Source organism: Oryx dammah, unplaced genomic scaffold (assembly GCF_014754425.2).
Source record: "Oryx dammah isolate SB20612 unplaced genomic scaffold, SCBI_Odam_1.1 HiC_scaffold_20, whole genome shotgun sequence".
NCBI lineage: Eukaryota > Metazoa > Chordata > Mammalia > Artiodactyla > Bovidae > Oryx > Oryx dammah.
The window spans coordinates 56,314,460-56,339,428 of record NW_024070204.1 but is presented as its reverse complement, the minus strand read 5'-3'; the positions used below and the strand labels follow the sequence as shown (position 1 = coordinate 56,339,428).

At 40.8% G+C, this 24,969-nt stretch overlaps 1 protein-coding gene and 1 non-coding gene across 3 annotated transcripts in view; both read right to left on the bottom strand.

Annotated features, from left to right (window-relative positions):
• Positions 1-24,969, bottom strand: part of LOC120879574 (regulator of G protein signaling 7 binding protein) — a 110,555-nt gene that overhangs the window by 72,530 nt on the left and 13,056 nt on the right. The gene's annotated exons all lie outside the window — the stretch shown is intronic.
• TRNAE-CUC lies at positions 5,189-5,262 on the bottom strand. Its single transcript has one exon. It is a non-coding gene; the product is annotated as a tRNA-Glu (tRNA).

Sequence of the window (24,969 nt, the reverse complement as noted above, 5' to 3'; positions counted from 1 at the left end):
GCAAAGAGTCGGACACGACTGAGTGACTGAACTGAACTGTTGCTTATCTATTTTAAATATAGCAGTGTGTACATGTCGATCCCAAACTCCCAATCTGTCCCTCCCTGCCACCCTTCCCTCCTGGTAATCCATAACTTTGTCCTCTAAGTCTGTGAGTCTGTTTCTGTTTTGTAAATAAGTTCATTTGTATAATTTTTTTTTAGATTCTGCATATAAATGATATCATATGAGGTTTGTTTTTCCCTGTCTGACTTCCTTCACTTGATAAACGATAATCTCCAGGTCCATCCATGTTGCTGCAAATGGCATGATTTCATTCTTTTTAAAGGCTGACTAATATTCCATTGTATATGTGTATATTCCATTTATATATGTGCCACATCTTCTTTATCCACTTATCTGTTGATGGACATGTAGGTTGCTTATGTCTTGGTTACTGTGAATAGAGCTGCTATGAACACTAAGGTGCATGTATCTTTTTTGAATTATGATTTTCTCCAGATACATGCCCAGGAGTGGGATTGCTGGATCATATGGTAGCTCTGTTTTTAGTTTCTTAAGGAACCTCCATACTGTTCTCCATAGTAGCTGCACCAGTTTACATTCCCACCAACACTGTAGGAGAGCTGTCTTTTCTTCACATTCTCTCCAGCATTTATTGTTTGTAGGCTTTTTGATGATGACCATTCTGACTGTTGTGAAGTGATATCTCATTGTAGTTTTGATTTGCATTATTCATTAATTTTTTTGTGATGAAAATATGATGTTATAGATGTTGATGAATTCTAGCGGTAAAATTCAGAGTATTCAATTCATGGTGCTGGAAGAAACATGTAAATTGGATACAAAAGTAACTGTGTATATTACCTTTTAGTGGTAAATCAAGTGATGCTCACATGGGAAGTAAAGAGTTAACAGTGGGTCTGGGATTCCTGCCCTCCTTATTAGGGGAAAGTGATTGACCTCAGCCAGAGCTACTTATAAACATGCTAATGGTATTTATTAGTAGAAAGATACCCAAGAGTCCCTATCTAAAATACTAACGTTTTTTGGCAGCATAGACCTGGGCTGTCTAGACTGTGTATTATAAATAAACCAGCAGTTTATGGCTTGATGGGGGCATGGCTGGCTAGAGATTGGGAAGTAGTAATATGAGCATTTTCTGTCTAACTAAAAAAATGTAAAACTGAGAACCCCAAAATCAAAATGATGGGTTTTGTGTGTGTGTGTGTGTGTGTGTGTGTGTATAAGAACAGCATGTTCACATAAATTGTTCAGAACTCAGTTGTTAATCTGAAACCAAAACATATCCTAATGCGGGAAAAAGGGGCAGTTTTGGGAAGCTGTATCTGATGGACTCAGGCTTTTCCAAAAGTGAATAGGCATCATCTGTGATGGGTTTTTGACAGAACCCTTTGTATAACTTGTAAAGCTTGGCTTTGGGTAAGATGTGTGATACACAGGGGTTCACTCTGACCTTTCAACTCTTTGGCTAACATAGCATCTGAATACAAGAGATAAGAAGCTGCTGATGAATGTGGCATTTTAGAAGAGAGAAAGAGTATAGACTGTTTATAAAAATAGTGCTATGAAAATTGGTTAACATTTAGAAATAAATGGATGCCTACTATAGATTATATACTAGAACAAGAAGTAAAAAGGAAAAAATTATTTAAAAATAGAATAAACAGTATTTCTGATTTTGACTTAGAAAAGCTCTTTCTAAGCAAAAAAAAAAAAAAAATCAAAAGATGAACTAGCAGAGAAAAGATTGACAGACAAAGAATAAACTGAGGAACTATATTTGCACTGCATCTGACAAAGGTAGATTTAGTATATTGAGTTTAAAAGTACTGAAAAAATTAATACCACTGTAGGAAAAGGGCAAAGATGATAAATAAGGAATGACCAAATGCAAAAATATAAAGTGTCAATGAACATAAGTACAAATGTATTACTTACTAAGAAAACTCAAAATAAATTAAAAAAAAAAATGAGATACTATTTTCAAATGAGATACACTGGCCATGCTTTAAGAGTAATGTTAACATCCTTATGGTGGGAAGTAAATATGGCAGCCCCCCAGAAGAGAATGTGCTGTGAGCAGTGCAGCAAGCTCCGGGCCTCTGGCTGCTCTACTTACGGGATCTGCCCAGGGGTGCATGCCAGTCCCACATTCTGCAGAGCTCCCTGCTGCTGACCGAGCACAGTGGGCCACTAGACCCTGGCCACTCCTTCCAAAGCAGGGCTCCTTCACTCAGGGGCTGCTCATGGACCTGGCGAAGACTTTTCCAGTGCTGCACTGCAGTCTGAGGCTCTGCTCACCCATCCCTACTTCCCTCCATACTTCTTTCATAGGTGTCAGTCCTGCTGGAATCCTTTCCTTTGTACTTCCGCTCTCGCTCCCCTTGTGTGTGTGTGTTGGTCGCTTAGTCCTGTCCAACTCTTTGCGACCCCATGGACCGTAGCCAACTAAGCTCCTCTGTCCATGGGGATTCTGGAGTGGGTTGCCATGCCCTCCTCCAGGGGGTCTTCTGGACCCGGGATCAAACTGCATCTCTTATGTCTCCGACATTGGCAGACGGGTTCTTTACCACTAGCACCACCTGGGAACCCCCTCGCTCCCCTTGCTGCTGCTGCTGCTAAGTCGCTTCAGTCGTGTCCGACTCTGTGCGACCCCATAGATGGCAGCCCACCAGGCTCCCCCGTCCCTGGGATTCTCCAGGCAAGAACACTTAATTCTTCACAAATGTCTTCGCCAATAAATATCTAACTTCATCTTAGGTGCTTCCTAGACAATCTGAAGAAAATCAATTAGTACAGTCTTTCTGGAAGTCATTATAGTAATACTCTTTGACCCACATTTCACCTCTAGAAATTGACAGTAAGGAAATTAAGAGATATATTTGTAAATTTTATGATGGATTATTTGACAGTATATTTATAATTGGCAAAAAAGGGAAAATAAACTAATCATAAAGGATTGGATACATTATATCCTATAAAATGGTACACATGGTCTTAACTTTAAAGATATGGGATACAACTTATTAGACTTGTTAATGTAAAAAAATTTATAAGTGGTAAAATTTTATTAAATATGTAGACAAAAGAACAAAGTATATATTCAAGAATATATTTGTGCTTTTTCTTTAATTTCTAAATTCTGCAATGAACATATTATGGTAAAAATACTTATTATTTAACTTATGTAGTACAGTTATAGGCATTTAGAAAACAAGAAGAATACTAAAATATAATTAGCAGTTATTCTTTGATGATATTTGAGTGATTTTATTTCTTCTTTACTCTCCTGAATTTTTCAAATTTTCTAATATTATAAATAATCATCATTAAAATTAGATTTGACTGATTTTTTAAAACAATGCAAATCAACTTAAAATGGAGCTCGAACAATTAGACATCTGTGTTCAAAAATATAAACTCAGCCTATTCATCATACTTTCTACAAAACTTAGCTCAGGATAGATCACAGACCTATATATAAAACATAAAATTGCAAAAGTTTTAAAAGAAAACACAGGAGAAAGTCCTTGTTCTTTTGGATTAGACAAAGAGGTTTTAACCAAGGCAACATCATGATTCATAAAAGATTGATAAAGTGAAGCTCATCAATAATTTTTTAGATTGTTAAAGACGCTGTTGCTGCTGCTGCTGCTGCTAAGTTGCTCAGTCATGTCCAACACTGTGCAACCCCATAGAGGTAGCCCACCAGGCTCCCCTGTCCCTGGGATTCTTCAAGCAAGAACACTGGCATGGGTTGCCATTTCCTTCCCCAATGCATGAAAGTGAAAAGTGAAAGTGAAGTCGCTCAATTGTGTCTGACTCTTCACGACCCCATGGACTGCAGCCCACCAGGCTCCTCCGTCCACAGGATTTTCCAGGCAAGAGTACTGGAGTGGGGTGCCATTGCCTTCTCCAGAAAGACATTGTTAAGAAATTGAAAATACAAACCTCAGACTGGAAAAAATGTTTTCAAATTATGCACCTGACAAGAGACACTTATTCAGAAAATACAAAGAACTCTCAAAACTCAACATTTGGAAAACAAATGACTAAATAACAAAAATTAAGCAAAACACTTAACCAGACACTTCACTGAAGATGATATATGGATGAAAAATAAACACATAAAAAGAGGCTCAATATCCTTAGTCATTCAGTTCAGTTCAGTCGCTCGGTCGTGTCCGACTCTTTGCAACCCCATGAATTGCAGTGCACCAGGCCTCCCTGTCCATCACCAACTCCCGGAGTTCACTCAGATTCACGTCCATCGAGTCAGTGATGCCATCCGGCCATCTCATCCTCTGTCGTCCCCTTCTCCTCCTGCCCCCAATCCCTCCCAGCATCAAAGTCTTTTCCAATGAGTCAACTCTTCGCATGAGGTGGCCAAAGGGAAATTCAAATTAAAAACATGAAATACCTCTATATGCTTTTAGAATGGCTAAAACAAATAAAAGCTAACAGTACTACATGCTGGCAAGGATGCACAGAGATTCCTATTCATACTGGCTGGAGTGCAAAATAGTACAGTCATTTGGGAAGACAGTTTGGCAGTATCTTACAGAGCTAAATACATAATACATCATCGTCATGTGACCCAGACATTCTATTCCTTGGTATTTACTGCAAATAAATGAAAATTATGTTTTCCCCAGAACGTGTATGTGAATGATTGCAGCAGTTTTATTCAGAATCACCCAAACTGGAAATAATCCAAATGTTCTTCACTTAGTTGATTGATAAATAAAAGGTGGTATATTTGTATGATGGAACACTACTGAGCGATAAAAAGGAATGACCATTCAATGACATGGACGATGTTCAAGTAGAATCAAGTGGAATCTCAGAGGAGTGAAAGAAGCTAGAGTTGCAATGTATGGCAAAACCAATACAGAATTGTAAAGTAAAATAAAAAATAAATTAAAAAAATAAATAAAGATTACATGCTATGTGATTCTATTTATATGACATTTGACAAAGGCAATAATAGTGGGACAAAGAACAGATCAACTTTTGCCAAGGGGCTGGGGATTCCCAGAAGAACTGACTGTGAAAGGTAGCATGAGAGAATGTTTTGGAGTGATGGAACTCTTCTGTATCTTTAAAGAAACTTTATTTATTTATTTGGCTGCACCAGGTCTTAGTTGCAGCATGCAGGATCTAGTTTCCTGACCAGGGATCGAACCCGGGACCCTTGCGTTGAGAACGCAGAATCCTAGCCAACTGGACCACCAGGGAAGTCCCAGCTCTTCTGTATCTTGATGGTGGTGGTGCTTAAATAACTGTATGCATTTGTCAAAACTTATAAAAATGTGCAACAAAAAGGCAAATTTTACTCACTGTGGTATTGGAGAAGACTCTTGAGAGTCCCTTAGGCTGCAAGGAGATCCAACCAGTCCATCCTAAAGGAGATCAGTCCTGGGTGTTCATTGGAAGGACTGATGCTGAAGCTGAAACTCCAGTACTTTGGCCACCTCATGTAAAGACTTGACTCATTGGAAAAGACTCTGATGCTGGGAGGGAGTGGGGGCAGGAGGAGAAGGGGACGACAGAGGATGAGATGGCTGGTTGGCATCACCAACTCGATAGACATGAGTTTGAGTCAACTCCGGGAGTTGGTGATGGACAGGGAGGCCTGGCATACTGTGATTCATGGGGTCTCAGAGTTGGACACAACTGAGTGACTGAACTGAAGCTAAATAAATTTTCAAAAGATAAAAATTAAGTCGGGGCAATAAAGTGGAAATATTTGGAAAATGTTAAGTGTTGAAGCTGAAAAAATTTGTTTTTTTAAAATTAAAACCGATATAAATTAAAATTAGCTATATGGTTGAGGTTAAATAATGCATGTTAATTAGGTTTATCAACCCTTAAAATTCATAAACTGACATGAAAACATGTTAAAGCAGAAGGAAAGAGGAGCTTTATAATTAATCAGTTGAGACAGTTATGTCCAAGGCTGTGACTTCCCTCCCTTTCCTTCATCTCTCACTCTTCCCACGTGGCTGCCGTCAGCCATTTAACACCGAGTGAAACTTTCCTGTGGGTCTTCACATACCAGGCTTTGAATAGTCTATCAGAAAGCTTAGAATAGCAATTTGACAGACCAGGCAGAGACAGTTTTTATATGATCATCTCTTTTATGGATTCTTGATAAAAGTCAAGAGTCTAACGCTAAAATATTTCTGTGAGGGAATATCCATCATAATCTAGATCAAAATGGTAGCTTTTCTGGGGATTTGACTTGACCCAGGGATAGAACTGAGAGAAATTCATGGCTAACCTACTTCTAGGATATCTCTCTTGAATAGAAATAATTTAGCCAAGCTTCTAGGGAGAAGTACAGCTCAGAGACTCCAGAATGAACATCCCTAGCAGGTACAGTGGAAGCTCCTTATCTAGTGTTGCTGAGACTGGTAATTGGGTGACCAGGAAGTCAGCTCTAACTGTATCTTAAATTGTTATTTTAAGCTGAGACATACATTTGTGGTCACCCACCAGTCTTCTGATGAAAGGCTAAGGTTTTCTTTTTGAATGTGGATTCACTGATCAGTGTTCTCCATCTGACAAAACCCCACACCCATAATAATCATCTCCAATTTCTACTTTCAATTTCTTTTAAGTGCAGCAAGAACTTAAATACTTGTGATTCACACCAAGTGCAAAATCCTCCTAAAATTTTATGATTATTGCACCTAGTGTTTTACAGTTATCTTGTCCACACCTACTGTGATAGTAATTTTTTCTCACCAGCTCACTTTTATGGTCCCTTTCTAAGGTATACAACTACTTAATTTGTATGTTAACAGGTCTCTTTTGCCCCTCCTATCTCACCAGTTTACATAGTTAAAATTATAGCATAAACATGTTTGGAAACCAACATAACTGACTCTTGATAAGCATATAACTCAACTGGATGGTGGTGTGCAGAAGTCCATAGCATGTATTAGATGGTTTCCAATGTGGGCATTTTGGGCTTCCCAGGTGGCTCAGTGGTAAAGACTCTGCCTGCCAATGCAGGAGACATGGTTTAGATCCCTGGTTCAAGACCCTCTGGAATAGAACATGGCAACCCACTCCAGAGCTACAGTCCATGAGGTCACAAGAGTCAGACATGACTTAGAGACTAAACAACAACAACAGTGTGGGCATTAGGAGGTTTTACAGAAGAAATGGAGAGCTTCTCTTAATCCAGCAGGCTTAAGAAAGTGAAGGTCAGCTGAAAGGATACCTATAGTAGCTGAGATGTAGATGTTCTGTGTTGTTGGTTGACAGATAACAGGCAGGCTTTATATACATTTTGTTTTGAAATGTGAAGTGTCTTATATATATTCCTTGCTTTGATGAAAAATCAACCCCTCTCTGAACAAAGATAAATTGCAGGAAGAAGTACAAACAGGTTTAAGATTTTCATACTACTACTACAACCTATTTGGATTTTTTTTTAAACTGTGAATGTACATGGCAATAAACACCAGACGGAACATAATCATCCTGGTTAACACAAATTTTTTTTTTTCATGTTCTCCTCTCTGAAGATATCTAATGCTCACAAGGTCCCTCTAAGAATTTTCTTATTTTTCTATTCCCTCACTGTGATCATCACTTCCTGCTCCCACTGAAGGTTTGCCCACAGAAATCAGAAATACCTTGTTTTTACTGCTATGACTATAGGTTTCTGTCTTTAAATGCGGCCCTGTTCCAAGATTATGAGCATCCTTTTGGCTGTGCCTTGATATTTAATGAGGATATTCCCTACATGAAGAGGATATTAGGACTCCAATTCTGAAAGCCTGCTATACAGGGCAAGACTATTTTGATTTTGAGAGTTACACATTATCCTTTTCTGCAAAATATAGACTTAAATTGGTATCTCCACAGTATTTTCTTCAATTACGACTGCACCCCAAAGGCTTGTCTATATGGATACCCCAGGCAACTAAGTCTCTGAATCTTCTTCATGTTATACATTTTGATTCTGAGACTTTCTTCCAAAAGACTAGATTTCCACCTTTTAAAAAACTGATATTGGTGTTGGCAAGACCATTTAATCTCCATAAAGGAAGAAGCGTTCATTCCTATCTGCTAGAGAAGGAGGGTGAAACATCTAGTTCAATTTTAGATGGAAATGAATAGGAATTTGAGGATGTCTTACTTTGTGTTATTTAATACCTAAGTTATATTAGCTTTTTTGTCATTTAATGATCAGCTTTTATTTATAGCTCTTAAGCTGACCATGTGTTTTGCTCTTTGATTGTGATGGTGAGCTGGAGAGATGAGCCTGGTAGGAAGCATCTCTTCAGAAGTTATTCACTCTTTGGGTGAGAGCAGAATCAATCCTATCCCAAGCATTCATTCAGGTTTTTTTGCAGCATTATGCCCACCAGGGGATGCACTGAATATATGACACTGAGACTGGGATCAGGCATCTGATGTATTCACCTACCCTGACAAGAGAAATGTGCACACTGGAGTGGGTTTCCTTATGGTCTAAATCAGGATGGAGATAAATACATGCTTCTAAGGGACAGCAAAACTTCTTGGCACCTGTGTCAATAGCTACTGTTTCCTTTTCCCCACCTCCTGTTTCCTCTTCAACTCTCCAGTCTGGACTTCTGTCTCTACCACTCTGCCAGCTGCTCACATTAAGGTCACCAAGAACCTCTCTCTCACAAAATCCCCTGCTTCTCTTACTTGACATTTCAGTAGCATTTGACACAACAATCACATCTTCCATCTTTTTTAAAATATATATTTATTTATGTATTTACTTGGCTGTGCTGGGACTTAGATGCAGCGGGCGAATCTTTAGTCTCAACATGCAAACTCTTAGTTGCGGCATGTGGGATCTACTTCTCCAACTAGGGATCGAACCTGGGCCCCCTGCATTGAGAGTGCAGAGTCTTAGCCACTGGACCAGCAGGAAAGTCCCCATACCTTCCATTTTGAGACACTTTTTATCTTGACTTCCAGGGCATTCCAACCCTAAATTCCTGGCTCCTCCTCAGTCGTGTTGCCTGGGTCTTTCCTTTCTTTCTAAACATGCTCAGCCCGGAGTTCTCTTCTGTTGTCTATTTACATTACCTCTCTAAGTGAACTCATTCAGTCCCAAAGTTTTAAATACCACCTCCATGCCAATGATTTCCAAATTTAAATTTATAGCCCTGACCTTTCCTCTGAGCTCCAGGCTTGTTCCAATGGACATTAGCTTCTAATGGATATTAATGGATGCCTAAAGAAATCTCAAAGTTATTATGTTCAAATAGAGCTTTTCATTTTTTGCTCTCTCATTCCCCAAGTGTGCCTCACCTAGACCTCCTTGTTTTCTGTCAAGGCGTTACCATCCGGTCAGCTGCTCAGGCCAAAGACAAAGGACTCATGTTTGACTCTTTTCCTTTCATCTCCCACCTCCATGTCACCCTCTCCAACCTTCAGTCCATCTGGAAATCCTTCTGCCTTCACCTCTAAAATAAGCCACTCCTACTTGAGCAACTGATTTCTCTCTTGCCCTCTAAAGTCTTCTCCCACATATTTAAAGACACAAATCTCACTCTCCAATGGCTTTTCACTGCAGTTTTGAATCAAATCCACTCTTATCCGTTACCTCATGAGGCCTTGTTGGGTTAGCTTCTAGCTCCCTCCTTGACCTTATCTGGCCCTGCTTTTCCACCCTCTCCAGTCTGTCAGATTCTAGAACTCGCCAAGCTTGTTCTTGCCTCAGGGTCTTGGCACTTTCTTCTCCTTCTGCCCGAAATGCTCTGCCCCAGATCTTTGCAGGGCTAGTTCCTCTTACTATTCAAGTCTCATCTCAGATATCACCCCCACAGAGAGGACTTCCCTGACCACCCAAACCAGCTGCCTTCTCCTTGCCCTGGATGTGACACACTTGTCCTGTTAAGCTTTTATATTATCATCTTTGTACAGGTACCACTTTTGTAACTATCTTGCCTGTTATCTTATTTGTCACAAGTCTCCTCTATAAATTCCATGAGGGTGTAGCACTGTATCACATCTACTTTATTTCCTGAGGTATCCCCACTGCCTGATACACAGGTGCTCAATAAATCTTTGTTGAAAGAGTAACTGTAGTTCAGAAATAAGTGTGAGAAACAGATTGAAGTAACCTGCAACTCTTACTTGGGGCAGTTTTACTGCAATGTGTAAAATTACAAAGAGGCATAAAGCTTTGAATGGGTATGAGTTTTTTCTTAAAATCCAGACCTCTTGAAGGTATATAATTTCATTTATAAAAGAAAATTTCAGGCGATGATCTCCTTATTTAACTCCTTAACCTGCCACTTTTAAGATTTGTGGTTCTCAACGTTGGTTGCCTGCTGGAATCACCTGGCTGGCTTGAGTCTCACGCATAGAGATGCTGATATTATGGATGTGTGCTGTAGCCTAAGTATCTGTGGTTATTAAAAGCTTTCCAGGTGATTCTAATATGCGACCAAAGTTGAGAATCCTTGTTCTAGGAGATATTTTTGGACCTCATGAAATGTTTTTCCAAAGCCCATGAAATCTGAAAAATAGAGCCATTTGTCTTAGAATCTAGTATGTTAGGTTTCCACAGCTTCTTATTCATTAATACAAACACGGTAGAAAATGCCTATTTTATCCTGCTTGAGTTTCAGTATCACCAATGACAGCAGTCTCCCTAAAGCTGAGAAGGCAACAAAAAAGACTGAATGCATTTCAGAAGGAGTAAGAAGAGAACTGAATTCAGGTAGGAGAAGATGTTCCACTCAAAAGATAAGAAATGAAGGGGTTACATATGTGGTTCAATGGAGAAACTGGTATGATTATCTCTTGGACCATTTCAACTGATGGAAGAGTTCTCAAGGATGACAGCCAGGGGATAGGGATACTCTGGCAGGAGGAGGGATTACCTGGTAACAGCAGTATCGTGTTAGTGGAGTCTTGGGGAAATGACACAAGAGCAGTGGTCTGTATTTCAATCAGTATCTGTATAGGATGAAGCTATGAGAAAAGAGATTCAGAGACACAAGAGCCAAGAACAGTCCTGGGTTGGGGGGGGTGTCGGATAAAATCAGTGATTCAGGCTGCAGCAGAGGCTGATGGAATAGCACATGTGAGACAAACCCCCAGCTACTCAAACGTACCAGAGCAGAACGGCCTGGAAAGGAAGTGTGTAGGGCCTGGGAGGATCAGACTCCTCAAAGAAGGTCGGATGTGGACTAAAGGTAACAGCAGTGGCACTGGGACTGAAGAACAGAGAAATTTTGTTTCATTATTTCTAGAGGTATTTGAGCAGCTGATGATGCTTTTACTTCATGAAGTAGGAGACTAGATCATCACTCTTTTTACTCATTGTTTTTAAATGGAAATGGCCTTCTGAATACTTAGGAAAGCAAACACAGATGCTCTAACAATTCAACTTCCTGAAACAAAAGGTTATTATTTTGACACTTGAAAAGGTATTTACACAATTTCTTCTAAGAGTAAATGCTCTTTATAAAGCCCATTCTGCCTCTCTCTGCTTTACAGATGAAGCCTCATTGTTCTAGGGAGTGCTTTCTGTTTTGGTTTATAAAAAACAGACATGGGGCTGATACAACCCAGGTTCAGCTTCAGGAAAAAAGGATATTGCAACAAATTGTGGTAGTGCTTGCATGGTTTAGATAAAGATTTAAACGATGATAACATTAAGTCATTATACAGCTCTTTCCATTTGCAGCTCCAGCTCCATTTTTCTCATCAAAATTAGCCTGACTTTTAGTATAAACTTGTCTTGGGTGAGCTCCTTTCTTTAATTTTTCTGAAAGGCAGTGAGCGTGCCCAAAAGATTTATGAAACAAAATTTTTCAAGACCTAAGTTTCTCTCTAAAAACAGTACTTACCAGTAAGGAATTTTTATACTTTAGCTGTGTGGATATGTACATAGCAAGAAAAGGAGTGGTGGGGGGAGCAGAAACCTAGCAGGTAGGAAACCAGAGGCTAGAACAGGAGGTGAATTTCCAAGACGATGCACATTTTAAACATGGTTTCATATTAGTCTCTTTACTACCCCAGTGTTATCACTACAGGGATTCTGTAAATTACCTACATCCCTTATGTGGTTTGAAAAATGAGACTATCTCTAATTCTTACATTGAAACATACTTACGACACAGGGACTCAAATTCATACATGCAAGAACAGGCCCATCACACACAGGGACAAACAAGATCTATTTTTAAAGGGTGTATGAATCTTTAATTTTGAAATCGCAGAACGGGGTACTAGAAGCCTCAGTGCCTAGCACATACAGAAGTGCATGATAAATATAGGCAAAATAACTGAATGAACAAGGAGGGCATTTCCAGAGTCTGGCTGACAGCAGCTGTGACCCTGCTGCTTGGGGTGACTCTATGCAGTGGAGCTGGACTGGAACACTAAGGAGAGTGTAAACCCTCAGACCTCCAAACCTGGGAGACGGCAGATAACAAACTCCCCAGGTGCAGAGTTTTGCTTTCTTCTCATTCTTCTCAAATTGATGTCTCCAATGACTTTTGAGTCATGATCCACAAATTTTTTAAATTAAAAAAATGGATATATGTATTTTTATAATAGCTTGTAATTTCCTTAGAAACCTGTCTTATGAGGTTTTTTCCCCTAACACTGCAGGAAAATAGAAAAATACAGATATATCTTTTAAGCCACTGTTGTTTTGCAGGAGACATTAGTCCTTTCTTTTATTGCTCAACATTCAACCTGTCTTACCTATTAAGAGATTCCCCATTCGGATCACAGTGTGCTGTTTCCCATTATGGAAGCTGAGGCAGGGCAGTCTCTCTCCCTTTACTCCCTGCAGCCAGGGTGCTAGCCGCACGTGACAAGCTGGGCAATCCTTCCAGGCCTCTGAAACTCAAGTGTGACCCAAGGGAAGGGGTGATCAGGACTCTTTTGGGGCAGCAGTGTCCATCAGTGGCATTAGCTAGGGCAACATCCTGGCCGGCCTGTTTTTGATATGTAGCCCATACAGTCTCCTCGGTTTCCATCTATTTTCCATGCCCTCCCTCACACTGCCCCATTTGCTTGTATGATCTCCCCATCAACCTTCCAACATATCCTTCTGTGTGCTTATGATGTCCAGAGCAAGCTGCTCTTGCTTGCAACAAAAACCCAAATTGATATAATTACTGATCAATAACAGAACAGTTCCTGGCAGTTATTAAAAAATGAAGGGAGAAGCAAAAATGATAAGTTATCAAGTAAATTTGAACCACATTCAGATATTATTTATGTTCTTCCAGTGGTGGCACCAGAGGAAGTCTACTGGCCTGTGAGCCAAGAGGTCATGAGTTCAAGAACTGACCTTGCCATTTACTATGTGACCTTGGGTAAAACAGTTAATCTCTAAGAATCTCCATTTCCTCACCCACAGCACAAGAATAAATCCATCACCTAGCTATGTTCTAAGGACAATAGGAGACTATTTTTTATCATTAAAGGAGTCTTAAAGCTATTTTTATCACTCCAGGCCAACAATATCTCTTCTATAGAATCTTGTCCACCAGTTCAGTTCAGTCTGACTCAGTTGTGTCTGACTCCTTGTGACCCCATGGACTGCAGCATGCCAGGGTTCCCTGTCCATTACCAACTCCTGTTCATAATCTACATCTATTTCATATTTCCTAGTTTCTTCTTTGGCTTCAAATTCTTGTTCAAAAAGTACTTTATATTATTACTTCCAGTGTAAGCAATAAAGCGTAAACCAAGTAAAAAATATGAGTGGATGACTTCCTTGTCTCTTAGTTCAACAGCTGAGTTTATATTTGACCCAACTGAGGCCACTCCCTACTGAAAGACATACAGAACAGAGCTCAAACCATAGCTCGCTTGCCTATTGATCACCACATCCTTCAAAGCTACCGTTCGAACTTTGGTTTCTACCTAAAATTTGTGACTGAAACATGTTTTCCCAGTTTCTGGATGTCATTTAGTATAGAATTAAAGTCCTGCCCATGGAAGCTCTTAAGTGGATACAAATGGAGGCTTTCTGGTCATGTAATGCAGGCACAGCTAAAGGAAGACTGTAAAACCTGAGGCAGAAAAAGGGAGGTGGCGTGATGCTGCCCTACCAACGATTACGGTCTGAAATCTGGTCATTGGTCTCAGATGATGTAACATAAATTGTTTCTGGGCAGCTGACGTAACTCTTCCAGGTGAGGGCAGGAAAAAGAGGGGAAGAAGACAGGGCCCCATGTTGGGGCTCCCCCCATTGCCAAAGCCTGGGAACTTCCCCTTGAGGAAAAAGGAAGGGAGACACCTTTTGCTTGCTTGGTGAACCCTTTGTCTGTGCCAGTGGTTGTCACTCTTCTATGCGTCTGAATCGCCTGGGGATATTTAATAAACCCTGGAGCCCAGGCCATCCCCTCTACCCTTAAATCAGAACCGTTGAGGATGAGACCCAATCCCTAATAGATTTTGAAGTTTCCCAGGTGATTCCAGATGGCAACACTGGAATCCAGTGTGGGAACCACTGGCCTATGTTGTTCTCAGATTCTGTTTATGTTAATAAAGCTTGTGAATCACAACCATCAAGGTCAAAGTTTCTTTTTCCCCATTCCTCTCCTATTCTTAGTTCTCGTGAAATTTGAGTCTGACAGCAAAGGTCCAGGTACACTCATTATATTTTATGCTCCAGGTACACTCATTATATTTTATGCATATATATTGTTTTGTATTGAAACCATTTCTAAAAGCCTACTCACTTTTATAATAGAAAAATACTTGCCTTAAACCCAAAGTCATTTTCTAATGTGACTGCGTTTATCAGTGGCTCATCATTTCTCTAAGGCATTTTTTTCTGAAATGAAATACTTTATTCTTGGTGTCAAATCACAGAGGAATTATTCCTGAGTGCTTGAAATAATACTCTTTTTTTAGTACTGAAATAGCAGAAAAAATACATTTTCTAATCAAAATATAATCTTCCAAACTATTTTTATCATTCCCCTCCCAAATTTTTAAAGCTATAAGCTTGTACAATTCTATTTTTCTGGATTGCCACGAAAGTCCTACCAATATCACAAGGAGTTTTTGCTTAAGGAATTTTGGAAAAAGGAATAATAATAATAATAATAGCTGGCACTTATGAGGTATTTGACGTTTTACTTAGTGTTTTACCTTCGTCACATCATTTAATTCTCACAGATATTATAACTCTTACTTTTTGCAGAAGTGGAAACTGAGGCACACACGGGACGAGGATGTTGTGAGGTCACATCACACACTTAGTAAGTACCTAAGTTATTTTCTTCACAGAGGCATGTGTGAATGAACAGAAATTTATAGAGCAATTGTGTGCAAAAGGTGCACTAAGTCCTTGCACTGATGTCTCTCATTTTATCTTTATATCCACTGACATACAGGCAAAAAATATGACAGGATGCTCTAGGGAGGAAGCACAGATCAAAAACCTCCTAGCTGTCTCTCCTCCCGACTTTCTCGCCCCTGCTTCCTCTCTAATTATTCTTTCCAGTGAAACGGGGGCAGTCCCTCCAGGACACAGAACAAATACTGCTGGAGAAATGCTTTCTCCTACTTTTTCTCTCTAGATCAGTAGTTCCAAATCAGGAAAATGAACGAGTCTAAAGCAGTTTTGAAGGTAACCTAGAGGACAAGCAAAGCTTCAGGTGTTCTTTTTTTTTTTTTTTTTTTGCCTCTAGCTGCCCAGTGACTAGAAGAACCATCACATAGACAAATATGCTTATTTTTGAGATTATTCTACAAGTATGATCAAGGTGTATATTCAAGATGATGTATGAGTCAATTTTTCCCCTTTAATGTTTAATACAGGATATTTAGAAAATACACACGTACATATAAAAGAGAAAATAAAAATAAATTACCTAGAAAGGAAAAATTATAAAATTTTGGTACATATCTTTGCAATTACATCTAGCTGTATAATTTTTTAAAAATATTTCTTTGGCTGCCCCAAGTCTTAGTTGTAGCACTGGAGATCTTCAATCTTCGGCGCAACATGCAGGATCTTTAGTTGTGTCCTGTGGGATCTATTAATACTTCCCTGACCAGGGATCAAACCTGGACTCCTTGCATTGAGAGTACAGAGTCTTAGCCACTGAACCACCAGGGAAGTCCCTAGCTATATAATTTTCTTTTCTTTTTCAAATATGGGTCATACTGTTAAGCTGTTTTATAATCTGTTTTTTCCACTTACTGTCATTTTCAAGGTTTGCACAGTATTCTAGCCTCTAGGTATAGTGTTATTTATTTAATTAATCTTCTACTGAATATTTAGATCACTCCTATTTTTTAACCATGACAAGTAATTCTATAATGTACAGACACACATTTTTGCAGCTTAAAGGAAACTTGAAAGAAAAAGAAAGTGAAAGTGTTAGTCTCTCAGTTATGTCTGACTCTTTGAGACCCCATGGACTGTAGCCCACCAGGCTCCTCTATCCATGAGATTTCCTAGGCAAAAATATGGGAGTGGGTTGTCATCCCCTTCTCCAGGGGATCTTCTCGACCAGGGATTGAATCTGCCTCTCCAGCATTACAGGCGGATTCTTTACTGTCTGAGCCACAAGGGAAGCCCAAAGGAAATGATATAAAAGAAATGATATAAAAACCACAGTCTAGAGTAGTCAAGGGATTGATCAAAATTACTCAGTTGAAAGCTTGGCTGAAATTGATTACCAGTATGGACCTCATTCCTCTATATCAGAGGTTCTCAACCCTGCAGAAAAATTTAAAAATATTATGTTTGGGCCTCACCTCCAGACATTCTGATGTAATCAATCTGGGGTGCGGAGTCCAGCTATCAGTATTTTGGAAAACTCCTCTAGGAAGTCTAACGTGCAGCAGAGTCTGATGCCCTGTTCAGCACCATGCGGCTTCCAGAATCAAGAGCACACAGTCAGGTATCCTGGAATCCTCTAGGCACTCACTCCTGCCCGTTAAAGGGGGAACACGAACACTCCTACAATTAATTATTCTTTCTTGAGCTAATAGCACTTGAGTGTTACTCTGGTGACTTTTTAGTCAATTTTCATGGGATATTTGGTCTTGAGAGCTGAAAGACCAGTGCATACTCTTATAACTGCTCAGATTTTAGAGAGCTTCAGATGTTTGTTTTAGAGCCAGTACAGGCAAAAGGCAAATGAGCAGCTGCCACTGGAGGGAAATCTGAGTGTCTTTGGCTTTTTACCACATGTACTCACAGCTACAAGGCCCTTTAGCATTAGCCCCGAGATCACAAAGGCTCTGATTCCTTCACCTGCCTGGTTGTTTGGTTGCATCCCCCGGCATCTCCAGGAACTCTGGGGTGGTTTTTCTGGAAACTACTGGTAGCGTGTTTAAACAGCACCATTAAAGCTATTCATTCGCACAGTAAGCTGGCCTGAGACTTTGCTGCCCCAGGTCCCAGCTGTCCCCCCAGGCGCCAACTGGATGAGAACTGGCCACCACTGCCATTGCCTCTTCCTGGAGGCAGTGGAGTTGGAAACTGACTGTAACCTGAGGCTGGGGAAAGTGAAGCTCACCTCACTCCTCCAGGTCAGAGACTGAAAAGTTAGAAAAAGACTGTTCACTACGTCTCATGTTTATGCGAAGAAACACCCGGAAGCAAAGTCAGTTGAGCTTCGCAGCTCTAGCATTTACTGATTTAGCTTTCGGTTCACAGCCACAGGTTCTATCCCAAGGCCTGGGAAGGAAAGTGTTCAGGGAGCACGCTATACATAGAATACTACTCTTAGAAATTATAGAAAAGTGCCGGATTCCTTCTTTCTTGTGGTAGATTTGTTCCTGGGGCCTCCCCGCTGTCCTGGCTATGATGTGGATGCCTCAGATCTGTTTAATACATCAGAACACCAACTGAAAGGAACGGAGGACATCCAAATGGAGCACATGCATGTCCATTTATAAGAGAAAGGAATCTGCCTGGTCTCAGGTCTGGTTATCCAGAAATTCCTTACAGACAAATAACAGGATGACTGGGGAGTGGTACCTGGTGGACAGGATCAGGGACTAGAAGGCAGAAGACCCGGCTTCTCAATTTACCCCTGGCACTCACAGGCTGTGTGGTCAACGATCAGTCACTTCACCTCTCAGAGCTTTAATTTCCTTATGTATAAAACAGGGATAATATTTCCAGCTCACAAAGGTATAAAAAGGATTAAGTGACTTAATATTTGTGGCAGCACTTTGCATCCTGCAAAGCAGCAGATATCCATACTGACAGGGCTTCTATTTATTCAGTGAAGGATGAGTGCACCTCTCAGGGGCCACTAGAGTGCCACGAAATCAAGGGATGTGAGACAGCACCCACTTTAGCTCTAAAGGCAGAGGCCCAGAGAACCCCTGCAATGGCAGGGACGGGAACTGTCTTCATAAGACTACTTGGGAAGTCCCACTAGCTGTTCTTCCAATTGCTTGAAGGAGGGGAGGGATGGGTAGGGGGAAGGGCAAGAGAAGCATGGATGATCTACTGAGGCTACCTTAAATCTTAAGTCTGGAAGGGACATGTTGTTGAGTAAAAGAAAATACCTGATGTAGGTTCCACACTCTTAAGCAGAGAAAACTGATCACAGAATTACACCCTTTGCTAGGAATTCAGGAATAGCTGTCTAGAAATGGCTTTGACTCTTTCGTGCAAATTGACATTTGTCTGTATTTGTATATGGCATCCTTTTTCAGTTAAATCCGAATAGCTACTAAATCATATAAATAATAGGAAATCAGGTTAAGAGAGTATTTCCCCCCCCCTTAGGATCTCATTTAGCTAAAGTAAAATATGTATGTCCTATATTTAGCTTTCATGGGGAACTCAGAGTCTGCTAGATATCTGACAGGCTATTTGTCTTGATCTTGATCCTAATAAGATCAATGGCTCCTGTTTGATACAAAAGAGTAATGGTGTGAGCTAGATGATAATGTAAATAATTGTCTTGGCAAAAGAGAGCATCTTTCAAGCAACTTGACTTCAGGATACATGTACAAATATTATAATTTCTTTCCTTAGGTTGAATTCTAAAAATGTTTAACATATTCCTAAGGCTAATTAAATATGTTTGACCTTCATTAACTAACAATTCAAGGCCAAAATATACATCTCTGTTCTTCCTATATTTGCTAGGGTTTTTTTTATGTTTCATTTTGTTTAATGAGGTGACAGGTATTAGTTTTAATACTCCAGACAGAAAGCAACAAAGAAATTAAGAAGGTGATACAGTTGCTAACACAAATACAAAATGGTCACACATCCTGGCATCTCTCTAATTGTTCATATCCAACCTTCTGTAAATATTCTGAGCAAGCAAGCAGGTGATAATTAACAGAGGTAGCCACTAATGGCTGAGGGCCACTTTCACTCAGCAGACTTTTCTGTTCGCCAACATTTAAAAATTGTGATAGCTCACACACAAACATGAATTCATGGATTCTCTTTTTAAAAAGCCACAAATATGGCACATTTGGCCCACCTTTCTGTATGGGAATCAGTTATCAGTGGAGCCTGGCGGCAGCCTGCCTTAGACCCACAGGTGCGGACACTCCAGCAGCCCCCTCCACCTTCCCCCACCACTTCACTTTTTCACATCGCCTCTCTGGTCCCTGATGGATCTGAGTTTGGAGAGTTGATTGCACAACTGCCTCCAACCTTACAACTGCATGTTCCCTTTTCTTTCCCTTCAGCTTCATTCTTTTATCCCTCGGCAGTGCCAGCTCCTTAATCAGCACAGCTCCCAAAGAACTAATTACTTCCTCCTTCCTCATTTTCTTTCCTCTTTTCCAGCTGAATCATTCTCCTTTCTTGCCTCTTTCCCCCTCACATCCCACAGAATTTCTTTCTCTGAAGTTGGAGATTGTCTTTATAACGGTGAAGCATGAAAAGCAAGACTTTCCCCAAATGAACTGGGATGACTTGTCTTTCGGAAAGATTACACCTAAACAGACTTTTAACTTGTTTCACATTTTCACATCAGATCCACGATGGTGCCTGTACAATAACCTAATAGGAAAATTTCGAGAATCATTTAAAGCTACTCTGAACAGACTTGGTAGCTTAAAACATATTTCATCCTCAGAAAACAAAAAGATTGAATCCATGAATATAAAAACAGTTGAGAAGGCTTGTTTTCTGGAGGGAACATTTGCTGAGTGATTTTGCATTATGGTGCATGCTGTGGCCTAAAATAATCTGAGCAGTTTCCTCATTATTCAATGATGGTACAGTACGCAAACAGATGCAGCCATTTGAGCTCAAACTTCAGATAGTAAGAAAACAAGGTTTATGGCAAAAAACGTTCATGAAAGTCACCCAGCTTGGAAGATACAGCCATCTCCTTTAAACCCTGTTCTCCTCCATGTAGTGACTCTGAGGTGAGGGGTGGCTGGGTCCTGATTCCTGACCACGTGCTGATAGACAAGGACCACCTCAATTCGCTCCTCTGACTGTGCACAGAGAGAAGTATCCTCAGATGTCCACAGGTGATCCGCCCACAGCTTCTCTTGGAGAATTATGAATTCTGGGGCTTTCAGCCCTCTGCTATGGTGAAGGCAACCCAGTATAATGCTGACCTTTATGTGTCAACTTGACTCGACCACAGGATGCCCAGTCATGTGGTGAAACCCTGTTTCTGGAAGAGATTAGCATTTGCATTGGCATAGAGTAAAGCAGGAGTGGGTGGGCACCATTCAACCCCCTGAGGGTCCAAACAGAACAAAACAGTGAAAGAAGGTTGAATTCTCTGTCTGTCTGAATGCTGAGCTAGGACATTAGTCCCCTCCTGCCCTCAGACTAGGACTCACATCATTGGTTCCCCTGCTTCTCGGGTCTTTGGACTCTGAGTGGATCAGACCACCACTTTCCTGGGTCTCCAGCTTGCAGATGGAAAACTGTGGGACTGCTCTGCCTTCATAATTGTGTGAGCCAATTTCTCATTTTATATTACCTCCCACCCCCACCCCAGCCGCACACCTGATTGTTTCTGGTTTTCTGGAGAATCCTAATGTGCTCCACACTAGGGAGAGATCTGGCGCTCACTTCTTAGTAGGGTGAGTGTTTCTCTCTTCCACTGTGAGCATATTTATGCTCATCCAAGCTACACATCCCCAAATCACAACCACAGAAAGGTCCTGACCATTACCACCATTTGCCTCATCTGGTGCCTGCAGGAATGAACACTCAGTTGTGGTCCTCAGATGGAAGGTCTTCCTATTTTTGAGCAGGACCCAAATGAGGACCATCACAAAACCAAAACAAATATTTTTATAAAAGTGCTAGTAAGAACAAGAACATGAGTCTTAAGATGACTTATCCTTGACTCACTTCCCCAAAACTCACTTCTTACCACATCTTCTTCTTACAGACATCAGTGGGTTTTTTTTCAAATAACCCCCACCTTGAACAGAAATAATGACTAAACCCCCAAATGTTTGAAGTGTGTGACTTAAGAAACATGAATTATACATGATTATACACTAGAGGTAATTTTAGGAATTAATCTCTGTTTTCTACCTAAATGTTTCCTACATCAGAAATATTTTGGTGAGGGTGAGGGGGAATCATTTACTCTTTGATTCTAAGACAAGTAGGAATTTTCATAGTAATGGAATAATAGGTATATGATATTGAAGATGAAAAAATCGGAAATTGTCTGTTTACTGATAATGAATATCTGAGAAAGGAAAAAACTATCAGTTTCACATAATTCCTGAGCTCAGGGAGTGGATGGCAAGAACAGAAATAAGAATTCCAAGCCATGGACTTGTTCAATGCAGGGTTGACACAAATCATGAATTTCTTTAAAAAATGCAGTATCTGTAAAGTATACCGAAATGAGGTATGTCTGCATACAAAAAGGGAGAAAACTTCCAAGCCAAATTTGATGCTTCAAAATGAGACCCAGTAAGGGAATAACAGGGCCTAAAACTTAGAGCCTAAAGCTCTAAGAAGTTATCAGTCTGGTCGAAATCTGGAAATCCCATTAAGGGTCCGATTTAGATAATTACTGGGTATTCCTGTTTTAAACTTCATTTGTGGGGAAAGCAGGAGCTCTTTTGGGTTTATTGACAAAGGATTTGGGTATTTTAAGAAGTGATATTTTGAGACTGGTCTGGTAATCTCTTCCCATTCTTGTCATCTATGAGTCCTTCCCATCTTTTTACCCAGCCTCCATGTTCCTTTCCTGAGTGGTCCTATCATCCATCATCCAGTGGGAAGCTCTTTTTTGAGCCTCTCCTCAAAAGCTGTGAGTGGGCACCACTCCCCACCCTTATCTGCAGTTCTCTTCTCAATCCTGTGCTCACTCACGTGCTGGCGTGGAGCTGGGTGGCCTGTGTCACTGCGATATTAGAGCGTCCCCTCCTCCAGTGTGCTCTGCTGAGAAGCAGCAGGTGGTTTCTTGAAATCCAGAATTCAGCCTGCCTCGACCTTGTCCAATATTTCTAGGACTTGAGTAGGGAAACAGACTAGAAAAGGGGTGCCCAAGGATGGAGCAATTTGAGGTAGACCCAGTATGGAGAGAGGAAGTCTGAAAAATTTGGAGCCCAGAGAGAAATGCTGAGGTCTCGAGAATGCAGAGCTGAGATCCATTCACATTCCACTGGCGGCTTCAGCAAGGCCATAATTTTGTTATTTTTTTCCCTGCCTGCCTGTTTTCTTCTCTTACTAGCTGAGGAAACCTTAAAAACCCTCAAGTCAGCTGTGTGCTGGCTGAAGAGGTCCTTGTGCTGAAGTGAGTCCAGGGAAGCAGAGAGACTCTAAGTGAAAATAACACTTTATAACAGTGGAAGGGAAGGAAGGCAAGGTCGGCCAATCCTGAGGCCACTCGGAGAAAGAAAGGGGCTGCCTGGGGAAACAAAACAGCCCCGTGTAGTGTCAAAATAAAGACTCGGGTGCTAGAAAGACCTATGTTCAAACCCCAACCCTGCCCAAAATCTTGACCAAATACCTAAACTTGTTGAACTAAATGTACTACCAAAAGGAAATTCTAAAAATATTTAGCATTATGGGTGCTCTGGGGAGCTTCCAGATGTGGAAGCTGTAGCACAGGGGTCCCCTACTCCTATGTTAGGAACCAGGCTGCACGGCAGGAGGTGAGTGGTGGGTGAGCAAGTGAAGCTTCATCGGTATTTACAGCTACTCCCCATCACTCGCATCACCCCTGAGCTCTGCCTCCTTTTAGATCAGTGGCAGCATTAGGTTTCTTATAGGAATTCAAACCCTACTGTGAACTATGCATGTTAGGGGTCTAGGTTGTAAACTCCTTATGAGAACCATCCAGAAACTATCCTTCCCCCTGACCACCAGGGTCCATGAAAAAATCACCTTTCACAGAAAAGATCCCTGGTGCCAAAAATGTTAGGGACTGCTGGTCTAATCTCAAGAGTCAGCCTTGGAGTCTTATTGGCTATGACTGGGACCATGATCTTGGACCCACAAGGGCCAAGTCACTTGAACCACAAGAATCACCAGGACCACTGTTCTGACATGCTTGAACTTGTGAAAGAATCCCAGCTCCCACCTACCTAATTCACAGTAGGCTTATGATTAGGCTGGTCTCTGCTACTCATGGGTACAAGGATTTCTTAGCCAAAATAGCTCACTTTAAGATATTATCTCACTGGGTTCTAAGTAAATATTATTTCAGATGAACTCATTTAATCATGAAATAATATAGGCAAAGGGGTACAGCACACAGTTGGTTCTCAGCACAGTGAAACTCCTATTTCTGTTTCTCCTTGGTTCAAGACACACAAACGGTGTCTTTTCAAGTTTATTCACGGGAGAAACCTCAAAGACACACGTAAGAGGAAGGGCTTTACTCCTTGCATCCAAGGCTCTGTCCAGGTGACATCCTGCCCTTAATGAAGCAGGCTTTCCTGGCTACACCCACCCAAGCTGAGCTGACTGCCACCTCCTTTGTGCCTCTCCTACTATCTACACATTTCTATTATAGCGGTGATCCCACTGTTTTGCAATGATTTGTTTACATGTCTGCTTGTTTACACAGATGCTAGGCAATAAGCTCCTTGAAGGGCAGGGAATGTGTTGTATTTCTTTTCTTACCTCCAGAGCCTTGAACAGTGGCCAGCCCGTAGTAGGTATTCAATATTTAAGGAAGAAATGGAAGGACTAATAAGCCAAGAAGGAAATGGGCAGGAAGGAGCGGTAGATGCTAGGGGATCTCCTCCCACTACTTTCTCCCCCTCCAACACCCCTTTCCTCACTTCTCACATCCAAGCGCCCTACCCTTCCTCCTGTCTCCCTAGTCTTGCTAAAGTTCCCCTATCCTGGGCCTCAGGAAGCATCACTTTGGCTTACAGATTGGGAAACTTTTGTCCTCACTAGACAGCTAATATGGACAGAGATGTATAAAAGTCACAGCATGAGAGTCATATGATTTACTCCTGGCCAACAGGATGTTCATGGAAGTTGTTATGTGAGACTTTTGACAAAGCTTGCTATTTATTTATTTATTTTTAATTAATTATTTATTTGGCTGTGCTGTGCACGTGGGATCTTTAGTTGCAGCATGTAGAATCTTTTTCTTTTTTTTTTTCTTTAGTTTCGGCTAGTGGAATGTTTAGTTGTGGTTTGTGAACTCTTAGTTGCAGCAAGTGGGATCTAGCTCCTTGACCTAGGATTGAACCTGGACCCCCTGCATTGGGAGTGCGGAGTCTTAGCCACTGGACCACCAGGGAAGTCCCCTGAGAAAGCTCTTTTAACAGAGACACAATTGTCTATGTCTTTGCCTTTTGCTCTCTGTCCTTCCTACTTGGAAGCATGGAGAGAACTTCTGGAGCTGAAGCACCAATCTTGGCACTTAGAGGAAAAGGCAGGATTATAGAAATCTCAGGCCTGATACCTTTAAATCATGAACCAATGTGTGCTATCCCCTATCACTGGGTTTATAATTATGCAAGAAAATAAACCTGTATCTATGAAAGTCACTGAAATTCAGCCTATGT